The sequence below is a fragment of the Sus scrofa genome, chromosome 13, assembly GCF_000003025.6.
Source record: "Sus scrofa isolate TJ Tabasco breed Duroc chromosome 13, Sscrofa11.1, whole genome shotgun sequence".
NCBI lineage: Eukaryota > Metazoa > Chordata > Mammalia > Artiodactyla > Suidae > Sus > Sus scrofa.
Genome location: NC_010455.5, coordinates 154,040,164 through 154,057,436, shown reverse-complemented (window position 1 = coordinate 154,057,436; position 17,273 = coordinate 154,040,164). Strand labels below are relative to the sequence as shown.

Below are 17,273 nucleotides of genomic sequence, written 5' to 3'. Positions count from 1 at the left end.
ATAAATACAATTTTTGTATCACCATGTAATGGATTAAGTAATGCTGTTTTTAAATAAGTTAATAAATATTTTTAATACAATTTTCTGGTGCCATAAATACCAATAACTATAATCCACATTAAGTAATTTTTAACTATAAGGATCCTAAGACCAAAAAGTTTGTAAACTACTGCTCCATGCAATATACACTCTTTTATTCCAAATCCCTAGGTGGTCACCCATCCTTATGATGTGAGCTAGCAAATGCATGATCTTCAAAGAGCCCCCCTCTTTATTTTTCTCCCCAACACAAAATAGAGCTTAGCCTTTAGTTTCCTCAAGATTAACTCAACCATATTTTTCGGAGCTGACGAGGCTTTTTAAAAAGCCCATTCAGTCTAAATAGTATTCTTGCAATTAGAGAAGGAAAATCTCTAGTACTTTTTACACTTTTCCCTGAAAAGATAACCAGAATTATCCCTGAGGAAGCTTTTATTCCTCCTACCTGGGAGAATTCAGCCTGGGCTCAGGTGTTTCCTCAGGAGAAAGGTAATGATGAAGCATCAAGATGGGGGCAAAACAATATTGTGAAGGAAGAGAGAGTTGTCCTCATCTCAGTCTACCTTCACTGACATTATCATCATTGTCATAATCATCATCAACATTATCATCACCTACACATCGATATATACAAAATATCCAGAGCTACTGTGTCTTGTACCTTTTATACCAGGCACTGTGGTAAGTACTTCAACTGAATTACCTCATTTAATCTTCATCACAATCTTAGGAGGCAGGTATTAAGTATTTCCACCTGATAGATGGGAAATTTTGAAACCGAGAGGTTAAGTAAATAGCACAATGCCTCAACTAGTAAGTGGGGGTGATGTGGCATTTAATTAAACCAGAGTCTTCACCATTCAACAAAGAGACTCCACTGCTTCCTATCCAGTTTATGTGCAGGGGATTAAGGAACCTCATTCTGAGAGGCCTCACATGCCATTTTGTTTTTGTCAAAGTCCCATTTCCCTGAAGGATGGGTTAGGAAAAGGGGTTGTGTTCAAAATCGATGTTTATGACTTTAAGAAATGGTTCTGGGACATGTTTTGTTAAGCTATAACAGAAGGAATTTATTTTGAATGATTTTATGAAGTTTTATTTGTTTGTTTCCATACTATCACTGTAAATGCAATTTGTCTTGACTTTTACTTGTTTATTAAAAGAAACATAAAAGTTTGTCTAGTAAGGGATTTTTCCCTCAACACAAAATTGGAGGTCCTTATCATGTGGAGGCTCATTTAAGATATTCTGGGTTACATATTGGACAATGTCTTCTACGATTTTCCAAGCAATAACAGAATGTTGTTCAAATGGTCATTTCTTATATCAACCCTCTATAAAAGCTTAGAGCACAGCATTAAATTATATATCCATAAGGTATTTCTGAAAGAACTAAGCTAATATCACTCAGGTTTGTTATTCTGGCTGACATAACTTGATACAGAGACTGAAATTAGAAAGCTGGAGGAACGAAGAGTTAATATATTCTTAGCCTCTGTTATTATATCTCAGAGATGATGGAAAGTGTTGGCTCACAGTCAACTCTTGATTAGACTTCCTGACATTGCCTGAAGAAGTGATATTATGTTTTGTTTATTAGAAAGAAATCCTATGCCTTGGATGCCAAACATTCAGACAGCCGACAAATCTGTGTTAAAAATTTAGAAGCCTGTTGTAGTCTCAGCAAGAGAAATATCCTAAACAGTATCTAGGTAAGTCTTAGGCATGCCTTGGCATTTATCAGCATTTTTTTTCTCCCAGAGGGACAAATATTGAATCTATCTAAATTTCCGTTACAGAAAAGCAATAGCCCTGGATCCTGAGTTTGAATTAAACTGACCCTGAAGAAGCAGATTACAGAACTAAAGGTAGTATGAGAGTCAGTGCCCAGGAGTAAAACACAAAGAACCACTGAGGTTTTCATCAGAGGAGCTCAGCACATAAACAGAATGCTAGGAAAAGTCAGCAAGACAGAAGGCAAAGTTACCAGAGTGGATAAAGGGATTCTGAACTACAGGTAGGAAATGCTGGGGCCAAGGTTTATTTTCGGATATCCCCAGGCCCAGTGTACTTGATGGAAAAAAGGAAAAAAATGCAGGTATTGCAAGCCTGCTTAAACCAAATCTGAAAGAAATATTCACTTCAGACTACAACCATCACCGTTAGCACCAGTCCCCTCTGCCCCCTGACTGCTGGGAAATATGAAAGAGAAAGTTATATTATTTCCAAAATAAAACCTTATTAGGACAAGTTAAAAATCAAAAGTTAAAATATATTTTATTTGAACATACTTAAAATTAGCAGGAGAAAATTTTAAGGCTACTCAGAGTAATGCCTGCAATACTAGCTTCCTATTACTGCTATAACAAATTGCCAAAAACTTAGCGATTTAAAATAATGGAAATTTATCATCTTACAGTTTTGGAGGCCAGAAGTTTAAAGTGAGAATCCCAGAGCCAAAAATCAGGGCTTCAACAGGGCCGCATTCCCTTCTGGAGGCTCTAGAGGAGAGCTGATTGTCTTGTCTTTTATAGCTTCTAGAAGCTGCCCTTGACTTCCTGCTCCCTCTTTTACTCATAAGGATGCTTGTGATTACATTGGGCCCACCTGGAAAATCCAGGCGGCTCTCCCCATCCAGGTTAACTGATGAGCCACCTTAATTCCATCTGCTGCCTCAACTCTCCTTTGCCATGCAGCAAAATGTAGTCACAGGTTTCAGGACTTAGGATGTTGACATTATAGCGAAGTCATTATTCAAACTACCACACCTGCCAATAAAATTCACTTAATGAGGGAGTTCCCTTCATGGCTCAGCTGTTAAAGAACCCTACTAGGATCCACGAGGATGCAGGTTCGATCCCTGGCCTCGCTCAGTGGGTTAAGGATCTGGCATTGCTGTGAGCTGTGGTGTAGGTTGCAGATGCAGCTTGGATCCTGCATTGCTGTGGCTGTAGCTATATCTCCAATTTGACCTTTAGCCTGGGAACTTCCATATGCCACAGATTTGGCCCTAAAAAAAAGAAAAAAAAAAATCACTTAATGATACTTAGTAAAATAAAATAAGGCCACAGCTACAGCCCAAAGAGGGAAATTTGCAGATATTTAAGTGCTTTTAACAATGCATTTGGAATTCCCATCATGACACTGAGGAAAGGAATCCGACTAGGAACTGTGAGATTACAGGTTCAATTTCTGTCCTTGCTCAGTGGGTTAAGGATCTGGCGTTGCTGTGAGCTGTGGTGTACGTCACAGATGTGGCTTAGATCCTGCGCTGCTGTGGCTGTGACGTAGGGTGAGTGCGGCCCTAAAAAGCCAAAAAAAACCCAATGCATTTGCTTCTTGAATCTATTTAAACAAACCTTTCATTTCAATGTGATAGAAAAGTTCTTTGCCCTTTGGCAAACAAACTAAGAAATCCAAATTTATTTTAAGAAGATACAGACTAAGTACAGAGTTAACCGAAATGTTATAACTCATGTCAATATCACACTAATAATCAATAAATAGTTCCTGACTATATATTAATAAACTTGTAAAAAAAAAACTTTTAAACTGCTCTTACATTCCTAATAACATAGTTCTATATTTTTTTGAATTATAAAAAATTTCTGTATTTATTTATTCATAGTATGCCAGTAGTCAATGGATTATGTGTACACAGTCATTTTGAAAGATAATATATCAAGATTCAATCTTTAAATTTGTTGAGAAAGGTTAGCATTGAATTCTTTGAGAATATTCAGAATAAAATGCCTTTCTAATTTGGCGTGCATAAAGTATATTAAAAATAGTCTATCCTAAGGAAAAGGTCCAAATTTTATTTACAATAATGCAGATATGATCCAATCACTCAATGCTGAGACTGAGAAATTCTTTCAAAAAAATTTTATGTCTTATTTAGCTTTAAAATTTTCTATCAATGAGGTTACTGGATCAAGTTTTAAGAAAATCCTGGAAGTTAGAGAATGCAAATGAGTATGTCATAAAGCTGTAAAACCTAGAGAAAGAATATGTGTAGTCTTTATTAGATGATTTCCATCAATCATTTACCTTACAGAAGTAATTCCATGAGAAGTAGCATTCCCCACTCTACCTTCAATATTGGATTGGAACGGCTGGCTGTGCCCAGAACTTGCATTGATTTAATTCAATTTTTTAAAGAATAAGTTACTTATGAAAGGATTTGAACCTAATACATTTATGTGTGACTTCATCTGAATTCCATTTGAGGTGTTGTCTCTCTAGCTTTGCCAATTATCTTCATTATATTTTGTTTTATTTATCTTTTTTCAACTTCCTGGAAGTCTTGAAGAAATGGGGGTTGAGAGGCACAACTTAAGCTCAGAGCAGTCAAAATTAATTTATCAACAGTTCTTTCTAAAACACAACTGAGAGGATTTGTCATAATTCCTTGGACTCAGAATGTTACTTGCAAAACTAAAGCAACCATTTCTCTGTTTTAACCTTCTTTGTCCTTTGGTCAGATTTAGGGGCTGTAATTTGGAGGACAGATTAAGAGTATGGAGACTGCAATCATTTTCAACTCATACTAAAGTATCCATGTCTTGAATTCAATCAAACAAAAAAAGGATGATTATTATTAAGTAATAAAGTTAGACTTTTAGTTGGATATGCCCTTTGAATTATCTCTTAGACCATGTGTTGGAGAGAAACAATTTTCACTACATGTTGGTAATTCATCACCAACTCTATTTGCCAACAACACCCTCCTCACTTCAGTGTTCCAATTCCACTGAATTAACACATTCTTCCATGCAGCCATGTGTTCAAGGAAGATGACTTTATCACCAGCCCCAATCCCTGCTCCCTTCCTCATGAGCAAGCCAAAAGCTCTAATATATACTCAATGATAATTTTTCCAATAACTTATAAAACCCTCAAAATGAATATAAACCATGGAAGATCTAGAAAAGAATACATGAATGAAGTCAGGATACTGAACAGATTTCCTACACTCTTTTTTTAATGATTTTTATTTTTTTCATTATAGTTGGTTTACAGTGTTCTATCAATTTTCTACTGTACAGCAAAGTGACCCAGTCATACATATATATACATTCTTTTTCTTACATTATCCTCCATCATGTTCCATCACAAGTGACTACATATAGTTCCCTGTGCTATACAGCAGGGCCCCATTGCTTATCCACTCCAAAAGCAATAGTTTGCCTCTACCTACCCCAAGTTCCCAGTCCATCCCACTTCCTTCCCCTCCCCCTCCCCCTCCCCCTTGGCAACCACAATCTGTTCCTACACTCTTTTACTGTCACTAATCCTTCCAACTACCTTCCTCCTTTTATACATGTGTAAAGCATTGAGTCATAACTCTTTTCTTAACCCTTTAATAGGACTAAGGATACATAAGAGGTTGAGCCATTTACTGTATATATCAAAATTATTTTAGGTTGATTAACTTCTAGCTCTTGCATGTCTAACCAGTCTTTTTCACTGACACTACCCAGATACTTGCTAAAGCCATTAGGGACTCTTGTTCTCAAAACGGCAAGGCTTGAAAACAAGAGAAGTTTGGCAACTTGGTCGACATACCTCCTTCACAGCATGGTAGAAAGGAAAAAATCCTACTTAAGTGAAAAGATAATGGCAGACACTTTTGTTGAGAAAAATCCCTTGATGATCCATGGCAGAACTTTCAAGAAGAGAAACATGAGGGTACCTAGGCAACTGGAACTATAGTTCCCTACATAATAAAAGGAGAACAATACAAGAGAGGAAGTATTATGATGAGGAGAAGAGAAAGAAAAAAGAAACAGAGAGAAAAAGAATGTAATAAGCAGTCTTCCTTCTATCTATCAAACCCAAAATCGCAGACATAGCAGTCCAGAAGAAAACTTTCAGGGACATAGAATATATATATAATTGCTTTTTTATTTGTTTGTTTGCTGTGATTTAGATAACTCCATGGCCTGTACTGCTAAAGTCAAAAGCCTAATATCTTAGAAAATGAATTCTAAGCATTGGTAAATAGAGAAAATAATTTCATTACAATGAACATTTCACTTGGATCAAGCCAGAATAGATTACATAAGATATAGCAAGAACAACATAGATTAAAGAAACAAAAGGACCAAAATCATATGAGGTGACAGAGCTGGCCAGAAACACTACTAGATTCACCAAGTGAGCAGGAATGATTTTGTATCCAAATCAGTATAATAAATTGAACATTGTCTTAAACCTGAAATAAGCCTAGGATCAAAATGTGCTCAAAACTGATACAAAAATAAATTGAAAACTTCAATAAAACAAGTTTTAAGAAAAATTGAAATGATAGTTAATGATGCCCCTCTCATTGTAACAAAAATCTCCAGGCCTAGACCCAGATAGTGTTGCAGGTGTAGTTCTAACTTTCAAGAAACTATTAATTCCCAAATATACAAATTTTCCAGAAAAAGGGCAAAAGCTTGCCTAACTCATTTTTTGAGGCTAATATAGTCTTGATTCTAAAATCAGATAAGGAAGCTACAAGAAAATAAAGCTACAGAACTATGTCATTAATGAATTAAAAAAAAAGAAAAAAACAGTGGTTTGATCTTTGGCAAAGTTCTTTTTGCCCTTGAATTTCAGTTTCTCTATCCATAAAAAGTACTATTTAGAAAGGTCCTAGAGCATATTAGGAAGTTATTTCATCATTAAATAGTTATACTAATACTAATAACCAGACATTGCCATATATATCTTAATTTTTGTGACTATATGTTTCATATATTTTTGATTACAGTAACACTCCAATTTTATGTAATAAAATCCATTTGTTGCCATTATACAATCCTGGGATGAAGAACAACTGCAGCTCTTGCTAAGGAGAGGGAGTTAATTGTGTTGGATTCAACCAACATCTCTTTACACTGGTGCCCTAACTGGCTGGATATATCCCCCTTTCACCGCAGTCATCTGGACTTGCAGAAAGAAAAACTTAAAGCATTCTGCATGTTCCTGATATGCAATAAGTTAGTAAATTATGTCATCTTTATGCTACAGAGGACCCTTGAACACTTGTGTTGAAATTGAACATAACATATACCAAAATATTTTATGCATTTACAAATCCATTCTCATGTACATTTTCACTATGTCTCTTTAGTACAGCTTTTCCTGACATCGGTATCTGAAAACAAGCTCTGGCTTACTCTACAATGTAAACTCAAGCAATGAAAGCTAGAACATTAACTTGAGAGTTAGGGTTGAAATAAACTGATACTAAGCCATACTATTTCAAAACAGTTGCATTTCTTAACCTACCCTGCCCTCCAGTATCCTTCACAACTCCCACACCCTGCCTGCCAATACTGTTTATTAGATTTGATTGAAATCCTTTGATTTGCATTAAACGGTTTTTGTTTGTTTCTTTTGGCTTGAGATTCTGTGATCACTGAAAAATGCTAATGTCATGTAGACCAGCCAAACACTTTTGCTCATAAATATTGGATGTGCTAGTATTTTGCATGTTTTATACTTCTTTTGAATTTTAACATTTAACTGAGCACAGTGTTATTTACTTTCGTTACTCATTGAACTAGAAATAGAAATGTGAAAGTGTTGATATAATAGTTGTGATCTTTTTAATATTAGGTATCAGTAGTTATGTGATAATAAAAAAGAAAAATATATACTTATTGTGCTTAAGATAGGGGAAAATGTCTTTTGAATGCAAAATAAATTTCCCGCTGACATTCAATTTGCCAAAAATCTCAATAAATTATTTTGCTAAGGCTAACACCATTTTTCTTCTATTTAATCATCATTATCTTAAATGATTTTTCTCATGTCTAGAAAATCTCAATTTTTGTCAATAACTTGGCCTCATTCATTGTCTATAATGTCCCTGAACCAGTAACAGAGTTGCAAGTTGCATCCCTGGAGCTTTGTAGTATTCTTAAAATTCCATATAAAGCTCTGTATTCCCCAAGTAATTTATAGCATTTTAAATTTCCTCTCAACATCCTAATCTATTTGCACATTTTAAAACAAAAGCCTATGGAAGGCTTTATTCTTTTCAGCAGAATACTAGATAGTAAAAACCTATAAAAACCTATAGTAAAAATACTATAAAAACCTATAGTAAAAATTTCACAAATGCAGGTTACGTTTTCGATTTGACTGTAACAAGTATGACATAGACATATAAGTATATAAATAGGTACTCATTTCATCCATTTATCCAAAATGTTATCTACCTAATTCTGGATGCATGTATTTCTCACACTAGACTCAGAGCCCTGCAAAATAGTAATGTCTTCAGCTTTCTTCCCAGAAGAAAACCTAGAAAGGTCTAATTGGCCAATCAGACAAACAGACTTGGAAAAGGACTTCAAGTATTCCCTGGGGCACACCACCAGAGGCAGGGTGGCACTGCCATAGCACTGGAGTTAGCCACCTCAGAGTACATGGGGAAGGGTGTGCCCAGGCTTGCTTTGACTCCCTGTTCTTTCAAGCCCTAGGGAGAACTCAGAAGGGCACATGTAATTCATCACAAATATTGACTGAGAAGCTGCATAATGAAGTAGGTAAGATTAAGAAGTGAATGTACCTGTGTATTGTTTTTGGTTCCGGCACTTATTATGTGTCCTTGACAACTTATTTATTTATTTATTTTTTTTTTTTTTTTATTTTCCCACTGTACAGCAAGGGGGTCAGGTTATCCTTACATGTATACATTACAATTACAGTTTTTTCCCCCACCATTTCTTCTGTTGCAACATGAGTATCTAGACATAGTTCTCAATGCTATTCAGCGGGATCTCCTTGTAAATCTATTCTAGGTTGTGTCTGATAAGCCCAAGCTCCTGATCCCTCCCACTCCCTCCCCTCCCATCAGGCAACCACAAGTCTCTTCTCCAAGTCCATGATTTTCTCTTCTGAGGAGATGTTCATTTGTGCTGGATATTAGATTCCAGTTATAAGTGATATCATATGGTATTTGTCTTTGTCTTTCTGGCTCATTTCACTCAGTATGAGATTCTCTAGTTCCATCCATGTTGCTGCAAATGGCATGATGTCATCCTTTTTTATGGCTGAGTAGTATTCCATTGTGTATATATACCACCTCTTCTGAATCCAATCATCTGTTGATGGACATTTGGGTTGTTTCCATGTCCTGGCTATTGTGAATAGTGCTGCAATGAACATGCGGGTGCATGTGTCTCTTTTAAGTAGAGCTTTGTCCGGATAGATGCCCAAGAGTGGGATTGCAGGGTCATATGGAAGTTCTATGTATAGATTTCTAAGGTATCTCCAAACTGTTCTCCATAGTGGCTGTACCAGTTTCCATTCCCACCAGCAGTGCAGGAGGGTTCCCTTTTCTCCACAGCCCCTCCAGCACTTGTTATTTGTGGATTTATTAATGATGGCCATTCTGACTGGTGTGAGGTGGTATCTCATGGTAGTTTTGATTTGCATTTCTCTTATAATCAGCGATGTTGAGCATTTCTTCATGTGTTTGTTGGCCATCTGTATATCTTCCTTGGAGAAATGTCTATTCAGGTCTTTTGCCCATTTTTCCATTGATTGATTGGTTTTTTTGCTGTTGAGGACAACTTATTTAACTTATTTGAACCTCTGTTCCTTCAAACTGAGGAAGCTGGAAAACTATTAATTAGGTTTTTCTTATGATTAAATAAGAAAAGTTATGTACAGTATGGCTGATAGGGAAGCTTTAATAAGCATTAGTGATTATAGTGTCTACAATTATTATGACATTAGGGACATTCACATTCGTATAAATCATGGATTTAAGTTGTTTGTCATCCACTTGGGAGCCTTAGACTTATAATTTTCATCCATTCAGAAATTATTGGAATATATAACAATTGGAAATAACAATTGGAAAATATAATCAAATTAGAAATATGATTAATTCAGTATTTTCAAAAGGTCAGTTTTCACATTTAGGTGTTATAGAGATTAACCCCCTTGCAGAGGAGTCCTAAAATGTATGTAAGGTGAGTGGAAGAAAAGGAGAAACTAAATGCAGGAAGAACAGGAAACTAGCAGTTGGGACTGTGGTGAGGTGATAAGCATCGGAGGAAGATGATGGCGCTGACTTTTATGAGACATTTCAATGGATTAGCCTAATGGGTTTGTCTGATTCCTAGCTTGCTTATTTGCAAAATACTGTATATTGGAATAGAAGACTTCTTAAGAGCTGAGAATCTAATTGGGGCAAGTGAAAATGAAAAAAGAAGATGATTTAAATATGTTAGTTTTAAGCATGTTTATAATGACGTAATACTAAAACATTTAAATTGAATTGGCCAATAAGTTACTTAAACATGTGGAAGCCAAAGTTAGTTCAAGGGCATTAGTTTAAAGAAAGATCACTCTCTCATTAAAAAAAAGAAAGAAAGAAAAAGAAAAAGGAAATAAAAACACTAAAATCACAGAGAGGTTGGGCCAGAAGAAATTAAGAGCGGAAAAGAAAGAAAGAGAGGAAGGGATGGAAGAAGGGAGGAAGCAGTGAAGGAGAGAGAGGGAGAGAATGGAAGAGAAAGAGAGGGAGGAAGGAAGGAAGGAAAGGAGGAGGAAGGAGAGGAAGGAGGGAGGGAGGAAGCAGCTGTCTCAGAAATGGACAGAAAGGAAGAAGAAAACAGGTCTAAAAGTTGGGTCTTTGGAGTTCCCATCATGACTCAGCGGTAATGAATCTGACTAGTATCCATGAGGATGCAGGTTCAATCCCTGGCCTCACTCAGTGGGTCAAGGATCTGGCATTGCAGTGAACTGTGGTGTAGGTTGCAGACATGGCTCGGATCCTGAATTGCTATATGGCTGTGCCGTAATCCAGCGGCTACAGCTCTGATTCGATCCCTAGACTGGGAACTTCCATATGCCTCAGGTTTGGCCCTAAAAGGATTTAAAAAAAAAAAAAAATTAGGTCTTTTTTAACAACTTTATCTGTATGTATATACCCCTATTACAACAAGGAGCCACCAAAAAAAAAAAAAAAAAAAGGAATTGGTTTAAACAAAGTTGTAGAAATAAAGAAAAAAAAAATAGTGATACTAAAGATAAAGGAGGAAAAGTTTCCATAAGAAGCAATAGTCTCGGGAGTTCCCGTCGTGGCGCAGTGGTTAACGAATCCGACTAGGAACCATGAGGTTGCGGGTTCGATCCCTGCCCTTGCTCAGTGGGTTAACGATCCAGCGTTGCCGTGAGCTGTGGTGTAGGTTGCAGACGCGGCTCGGATCCCGCGTTGCTGTGGCTCTGGTGTAGGCCGGAGGCTGCAGCTCCGATTGGACCCCTAGCCTAGGAACCTCCATATGCCGTGGGAGCAGCCCAAGAAATAGCAAAAAGACAAAAAAAAAAAAAAGAAAAATAGTCTAAAGAGATCACAAAGGGGTCAAGACAAAGACAAAGGAGGAAATGAACAAGAAGAACAAGAAGGAAACCACAACATAGCTTTAGTAGATTGTTGAAAACTGAAGTCCAGTTTAAGAAAGTTAAGATAGGAACAGATATTGACAAGTATGTTTGTAAGAAGAGTGACCTATGTAGAGAAACACTTTTGCAAATCTTTCATGGAAGCTCAGAATTGAAATTTAAATATACCACTCATACTATTCCTTGTAAATGGCTAATTTATTTATCTCTGTCCTTCTCAAAACTTTAACACTACTTCCTGTATCGATTCATAGAATCTCTCCATAAGTTTCTGGCATCAAACACAACTTTGGCTAGACTGCAGATACTACAGAAGATATTAACTGGAGATGATTTACTCAGGTTTCCCCTCCATGGGTTACTAATCAACCAGGACTGCTTTTCAAACCTCTTGCTCTGAGCTGTTTTTACCCCATCAGTGATGCAGCCTCTAATCCCCTTGGGTGAAGAACATAAGGCAGATGGCAATATCCTCTTTTCTGGATGAAAAACCGTACAATAGTTCAAGAGCAATATTTGGTAAGGAATAATATTTGAAAAAAAAATCGGGCTGTCTGCATAAAAAAAAAAAAGTCTATTCTCACAGTAACTCAATCATTTGTTTTTAGTTGCTTTCAGAGATTTTGGTCATCCTTGGAGAATGCAACTTTTACTTTTTTAGTTTCCCTTTATCCCTTCCTTTGGGGAACTATATTTTCTCCACCTCTATGGTACAGGCATTAATTAAGTGGTAGTCTCTCTGGTCCCAGGCTGGCTAATTAGAGTACCCCTTCAACCCTGACACAGTAGCTCATCCAGCAGTGAGAACACAAACCCTCCAGACTAGACAGATCATTTGCAGAGACAGCCAAGGATACTGTATATGAGAGAAAGAATGGGCCTTTTCCTTCTTATTTGAATGAGCTGTGAGAACCATGTAAATATCACTACAAGAAGAGGAAAATTTCTGCTTCTATAGCCTATGCCCCCCAAAAACACACCCCAATCTTCAACAAAATAAGAATGGGTTTTGCAGCAATCTTTACAAGTCTCTGTTTCAAAAATGATCCTCTGCTCTACCTGAGCCTAGGGAAACACATGTACTTGAAACTGATGACATGATATGCCTCTTTTAGTTTTGGGTTTCTTATTTGTTTTGGGGGTTGTGGGGAGTTTCATTTGTTTTATTATTTTTGGCCTGTAATAATTAGGTCAATATCCTGCTTTTCAAAGGGAGTAATCCTTAGCTTTCCTGGTCACGCCCAATGCCATTATCTATTGTTTCGCTGAGCCACATGAATTAAGCTTTTGCTTATAGGTCCTATCCAAGCAGAATACTGTGATCATCACTTACATCTCCAGTGCTAGTTTTTATGATATATTATATAAAATTTTCCAGTTTTTTAGTTTGAAAAGTACAGTAAGATTCCAAGTGTCCAAGATAGTGTTTGTCACCTTATTACTCCTGAATAACCACAAAGCTGCTTCTAGATTACTTGCCTGGGATGACTATTAATTTACTTTTTTATAAATGGTTTTTGGCTTGGTGTTCATGATTTTCAAAATTCACATTTTAAAAAGGAGTCTTTTGAAGCCATGGTAAGATATCTGGGATTTAAATGGAAATAACTGTAAAATATTTATTCTGTCTTAAAGAATTTTTCAGACTCCTTAGCATTAGTACACGGATGCTGAGGAGCATGGATGCATTTCACTGACAAGCTCTCACTGATCTTGTGAGTGGGATACACTGCACTGCATACATCAGGGACGAAACTCATCAGCAGTGGTAGCATAGGCTAGCTTTCAAGTGTTTTGCTGTTTTTTTTTTTAATTTTTTTGCATAAAATCTTTATTGAATTAAAGATAAGTTTTTGAAATTAAACTTGAAATTTTAAAAATAATGTGGTTTTTAAGCTTCCAAACTTAATGAATGAAATATTACTTAAAAACCAATATAATTATAAGAAACTATTTCTACATTTCAAGCTCCCCTCAAACTTAAAAACAAAAAACTCATATTAACAACTTTCAGTGAAGATAGAGAGAGTAGAAGTCACAGAACAGGGTTCAGGAAAGAAGTATCTTATTTTATTTCATTCTATGTTATTTTAATTGAATGGAGGCAACATAAATATGTTTAAATGAAGAAAGGAAAAGATAACAGAGAAAAGGATATTGGACACATACATACATACACAGAGCCTGCTTTCTTTTCTATATGATCAAGACATAAACATTTTGAACCAAAAGTCATTGTGTCACGTTTTGAGGAAGCATTGACCTATCTCTAACAGGAGGTGGCAACTTAAACTCCAAGTGCTATAATGATGGAAGATAGGGGGAAATTTGAAATAACTCATAGCAATTAAAGTAAAAATATCTTACCTAAATTGTTTTTTAGATGAAGGAAACTACAGAAATAATCATGATAAGTGTTATTTCCTGAACAGTTTAAATCATTAAAAATTATGACAATTATGAAATTTTCAGTCACAGTGATACATATTCTGAGTATCCACCTTAACAATGTTTGCAACTAATACAAATATCCTGCTAATGAATTAATATAGACTTCTATTCATTGTTCTTACTGCATTATGATTATTTACATGTCCTTGTTTTACAATATACTAGATATAAACATATTGAAAAATCCTCAATAAATACAGAGTTTTTACTTAATGGTACAGTCTTTAATAAATATCTGAAATAGCCCATAAAACTGGATATATTTGTATAGAAAAATTAATGAGGCTTCACCTATCCACTAATTTGACCAGAGTCCTATTTTTAAAAGGGCAATCAAATGGAAGATTACTTAAAGGCTTATTTTGTGCCCTGATTCCTGTAAATATGAATATGAAAACAGGGGGTGATATATGTGAGCAGATTTAATTTCACTAATTTATTCTGATTAATCAGGGTTGATTATCAACAAGGTTCAAAGAGTCTTAATAAAAGGAGAAAATAGACAGGTAATTGTCATGCATTGTCAGAATAAATAATAGTTTATAATACAAAGTGACTCATCAAAAGAAAATTAGGAAACATGCAACATACTCAGGAGATACAGGTTAGCAAGCAACATCTCATGCATATCTTTTATCATAGCTTTCCCTAAATCATGGTGTCTGTAACAGAGCAAACACAATTACTGCTACCTTTTTGCATAGTCATTATCTATTTTCCAATTACGTTTGTCCTGTTGTGAGGATTTACACTCAATCTTTTATTTTAATGCCTTACTATATTTCTCCTTCCTAAGGCCAAAGTGGTAGGCCAGTTTGAGATCGATCCATTTGCTACCTTTTCTTCTAATGCCTCACTTTTCTATATTGCTCTGAAAATAAAACAAGTAGAAAAAACTTGCCACTCTTGTACTGCTACATCAACTACCCAGTCTTGCAGGTTTATTTACCGCTTTTTAAAAACATAGGAACCCAAGGCTCTGATTAGCAGAAGGGGAAGCAGCTTGCTGTTTCAGGTATTCCTATTTGTCTCATCACAATACCCTCTTGATACCTTCTTCATTGTAAAAATTCAGGGATTTTTTTTTTCAGTTTTTTTCTCAACTCATTTAAAATTCCCAATGATATCCAGCTCATCTTTCTGAATTTCTTCTTACCATATGTTCCTAGTCACTTATTCAAGTCTGCATCTGCTCATTATCTAGTATAGCATGTCCTCAATACCAACTCCAAAACAATTGGACTTCAGTTTAAGTAATTATGTGTTACAGTAATGAATCAATTTCTGCTTCAAATCATTTTTTTTTCCTTAGAATGACAGTGGTATACTTGGTGAGTTATATCAGCACATTAGTGCATAAGTAGTATATTAGTGAGTTTGGACATTGTATTTCAACCTGGGAAGATTAGCAATAGAGTAATTCATTACCATTACCCTTCTTTGAACTCATACTATTGGATCATCATTCCTCCTTGAAATATAATAAACAGTATATAAATGTATTTTTCCTGTTTTCTGCCATGTAACATGCAATAAAAAAGTGAAGAATAAAACAAATATCCAAACCAAAAAAATGTAAATTTTAATAGAAGTTATACATCAAGCATAAAGGAAAATTTAGAATATGAGCACATAAGATCCTACAATAGTTTATACACTTGGATATCAGGTTCCTGTCGATGCCCCTCCCAAATTTTTTAATTGAAAGATATTTGAGTATGCTTTTGCAGTAGAGCATGCTTATAGACTTTGCTTTCAATATTTTTCCATAAAACAGTAATTTTGATATGAAAGCAAACAGTTAAGCATGAGGCATTGATTCCCCTTTAAAAATTCTGGGTATGTCATATACTGCAATTACATAAGACATACAGACTACTTATGCACCAATGCAAATTTCCAAAAAAATAATTAAAGGGTATCACAATAAAAATTACTTTTTTTTTTTTTTGTCTTTTTGCTATTTCTTTGGGCCCCTCCTGCGGTATATAGAGGTTCCCAGGCTAGGGGTCGAATCAGAGCTGTAGCTGCCAGCCTACGCCAGAGCGGGATCCGAGCCGCATCTGCAACCTACACCACAGCTCACGGCAACGCCGGATCCTTAACCCACTGAGCAAGGCCAGGGATCGAACCCGCAACCTCATGGTTCCTAGTCAGATTCATTAACCACTGCGCCATGACGGGAACTCCAAAAAAAAATTACATTTTTTGACATGATAGTTTCAGTCTGTCATTTTCATAGCTGTCTGCTAATCATCTTTCCTGGCACTAAAAACCTTAATACATATTTGTTGAATTAATGAATTGATTGATTATGTGGTGAGAGTGACAGGAAGATTCTGGCTTTATCTGGAGGTTTGTGATCTTTGAGTTTCTGCATCTGGATGATATGCAAATTGTCCACTTTAGGAGTTCCCCTTGTGGCTCAGTGGATTAAGAACCTGACTATCATCCATAAAGATGTGGGTTCGATCCTGGCCTAGCTCAGTAGGTTCAGGATCCAGCATTGCTGCAAGCTGTTGCAGGTCAGAGATGCAGCTCAGATCTGGTATTGCCATGGCTGTGAACTTGGCCAGCAGCTGCAGCTCCAATTCAATGACCCCTAGCCTGACAACTTCCACATGCTACAGGTGTGGTCCTAAAAAGAAAAAAAAAAAAACATAATTGTCCACTTTAAACTACTACCATGTTCAACAACCTAGACCTGTGGGAATATGTGCTTATATAGAAGGTTTGGGAATAGGGTAAGGCAAGCTAGGTACTCACTAAAGGTATAAAATTTTAAGTGGTTGAGATAGACACAGTAATTAAGAAAAAGCACACTTCAATGCAATATTTTTTTTAAAAAAATCAAGTTAATGCAAAATCCATAATGAGCAAAAAAATCAAAATGTTAAATGATGGCTGTTCACTGTACTTTGAGGATCAGGTGAAGTGCTGTGCTTAACAATCCAGAAGTGCAGAGAGTGGTAACATCCAGAAGGTCTAATTTTAACCAGTGAAAAACAAGAGACAGGAAGGAGGAAGCAAACTCTCAATGTTACTTCCTCCTATGTGACTCTTCTATGGTGTAGTGTTTCCACACAGTGGCTCTGGAAGACAGCCCATGTGAATGAGCAACCAGCTGCATTGTCCTGTGAACCAGTGACCAGTTCAGGAAAATGGCCTTATTTTCTTCCCCCCCTACCTGTCCCACTTTCCCTTCCACACACTCTTTCTGCCCTGAAATTGCATCTTTCTATAAAATATAGCACACAAGTTCCATTTTGCAGGGAACGGCCACTAAGACTAAAGGAGTAAGCCAAGGTTCCTGCCCTCGGCAGTTTAACAGCCAAGTGGAAGCTGCCACAAGTAATTTCAATAGATAA

At 36.2% G+C, this 17,273-nt stretch overlaps 1 long non-coding RNA gene across 1 annotated transcript in view; it reads right to left on the bottom strand.

Moving 5' to 3' along the window:
- Window positions 1-2,563, bottom strand: part of LOC102159520 — a 54,764-nt gene extending 52,201 nt beyond the window's left edge. The window contains exon 1 of the long non-coding RNA XR_002337935.1: window positions 2,457-2,563. This is a non-coding gene — a long non-coding RNA (uncharacterized LOC102159520). The remainder of the gene's footprint in view (window positions 1-2,456) is intronic.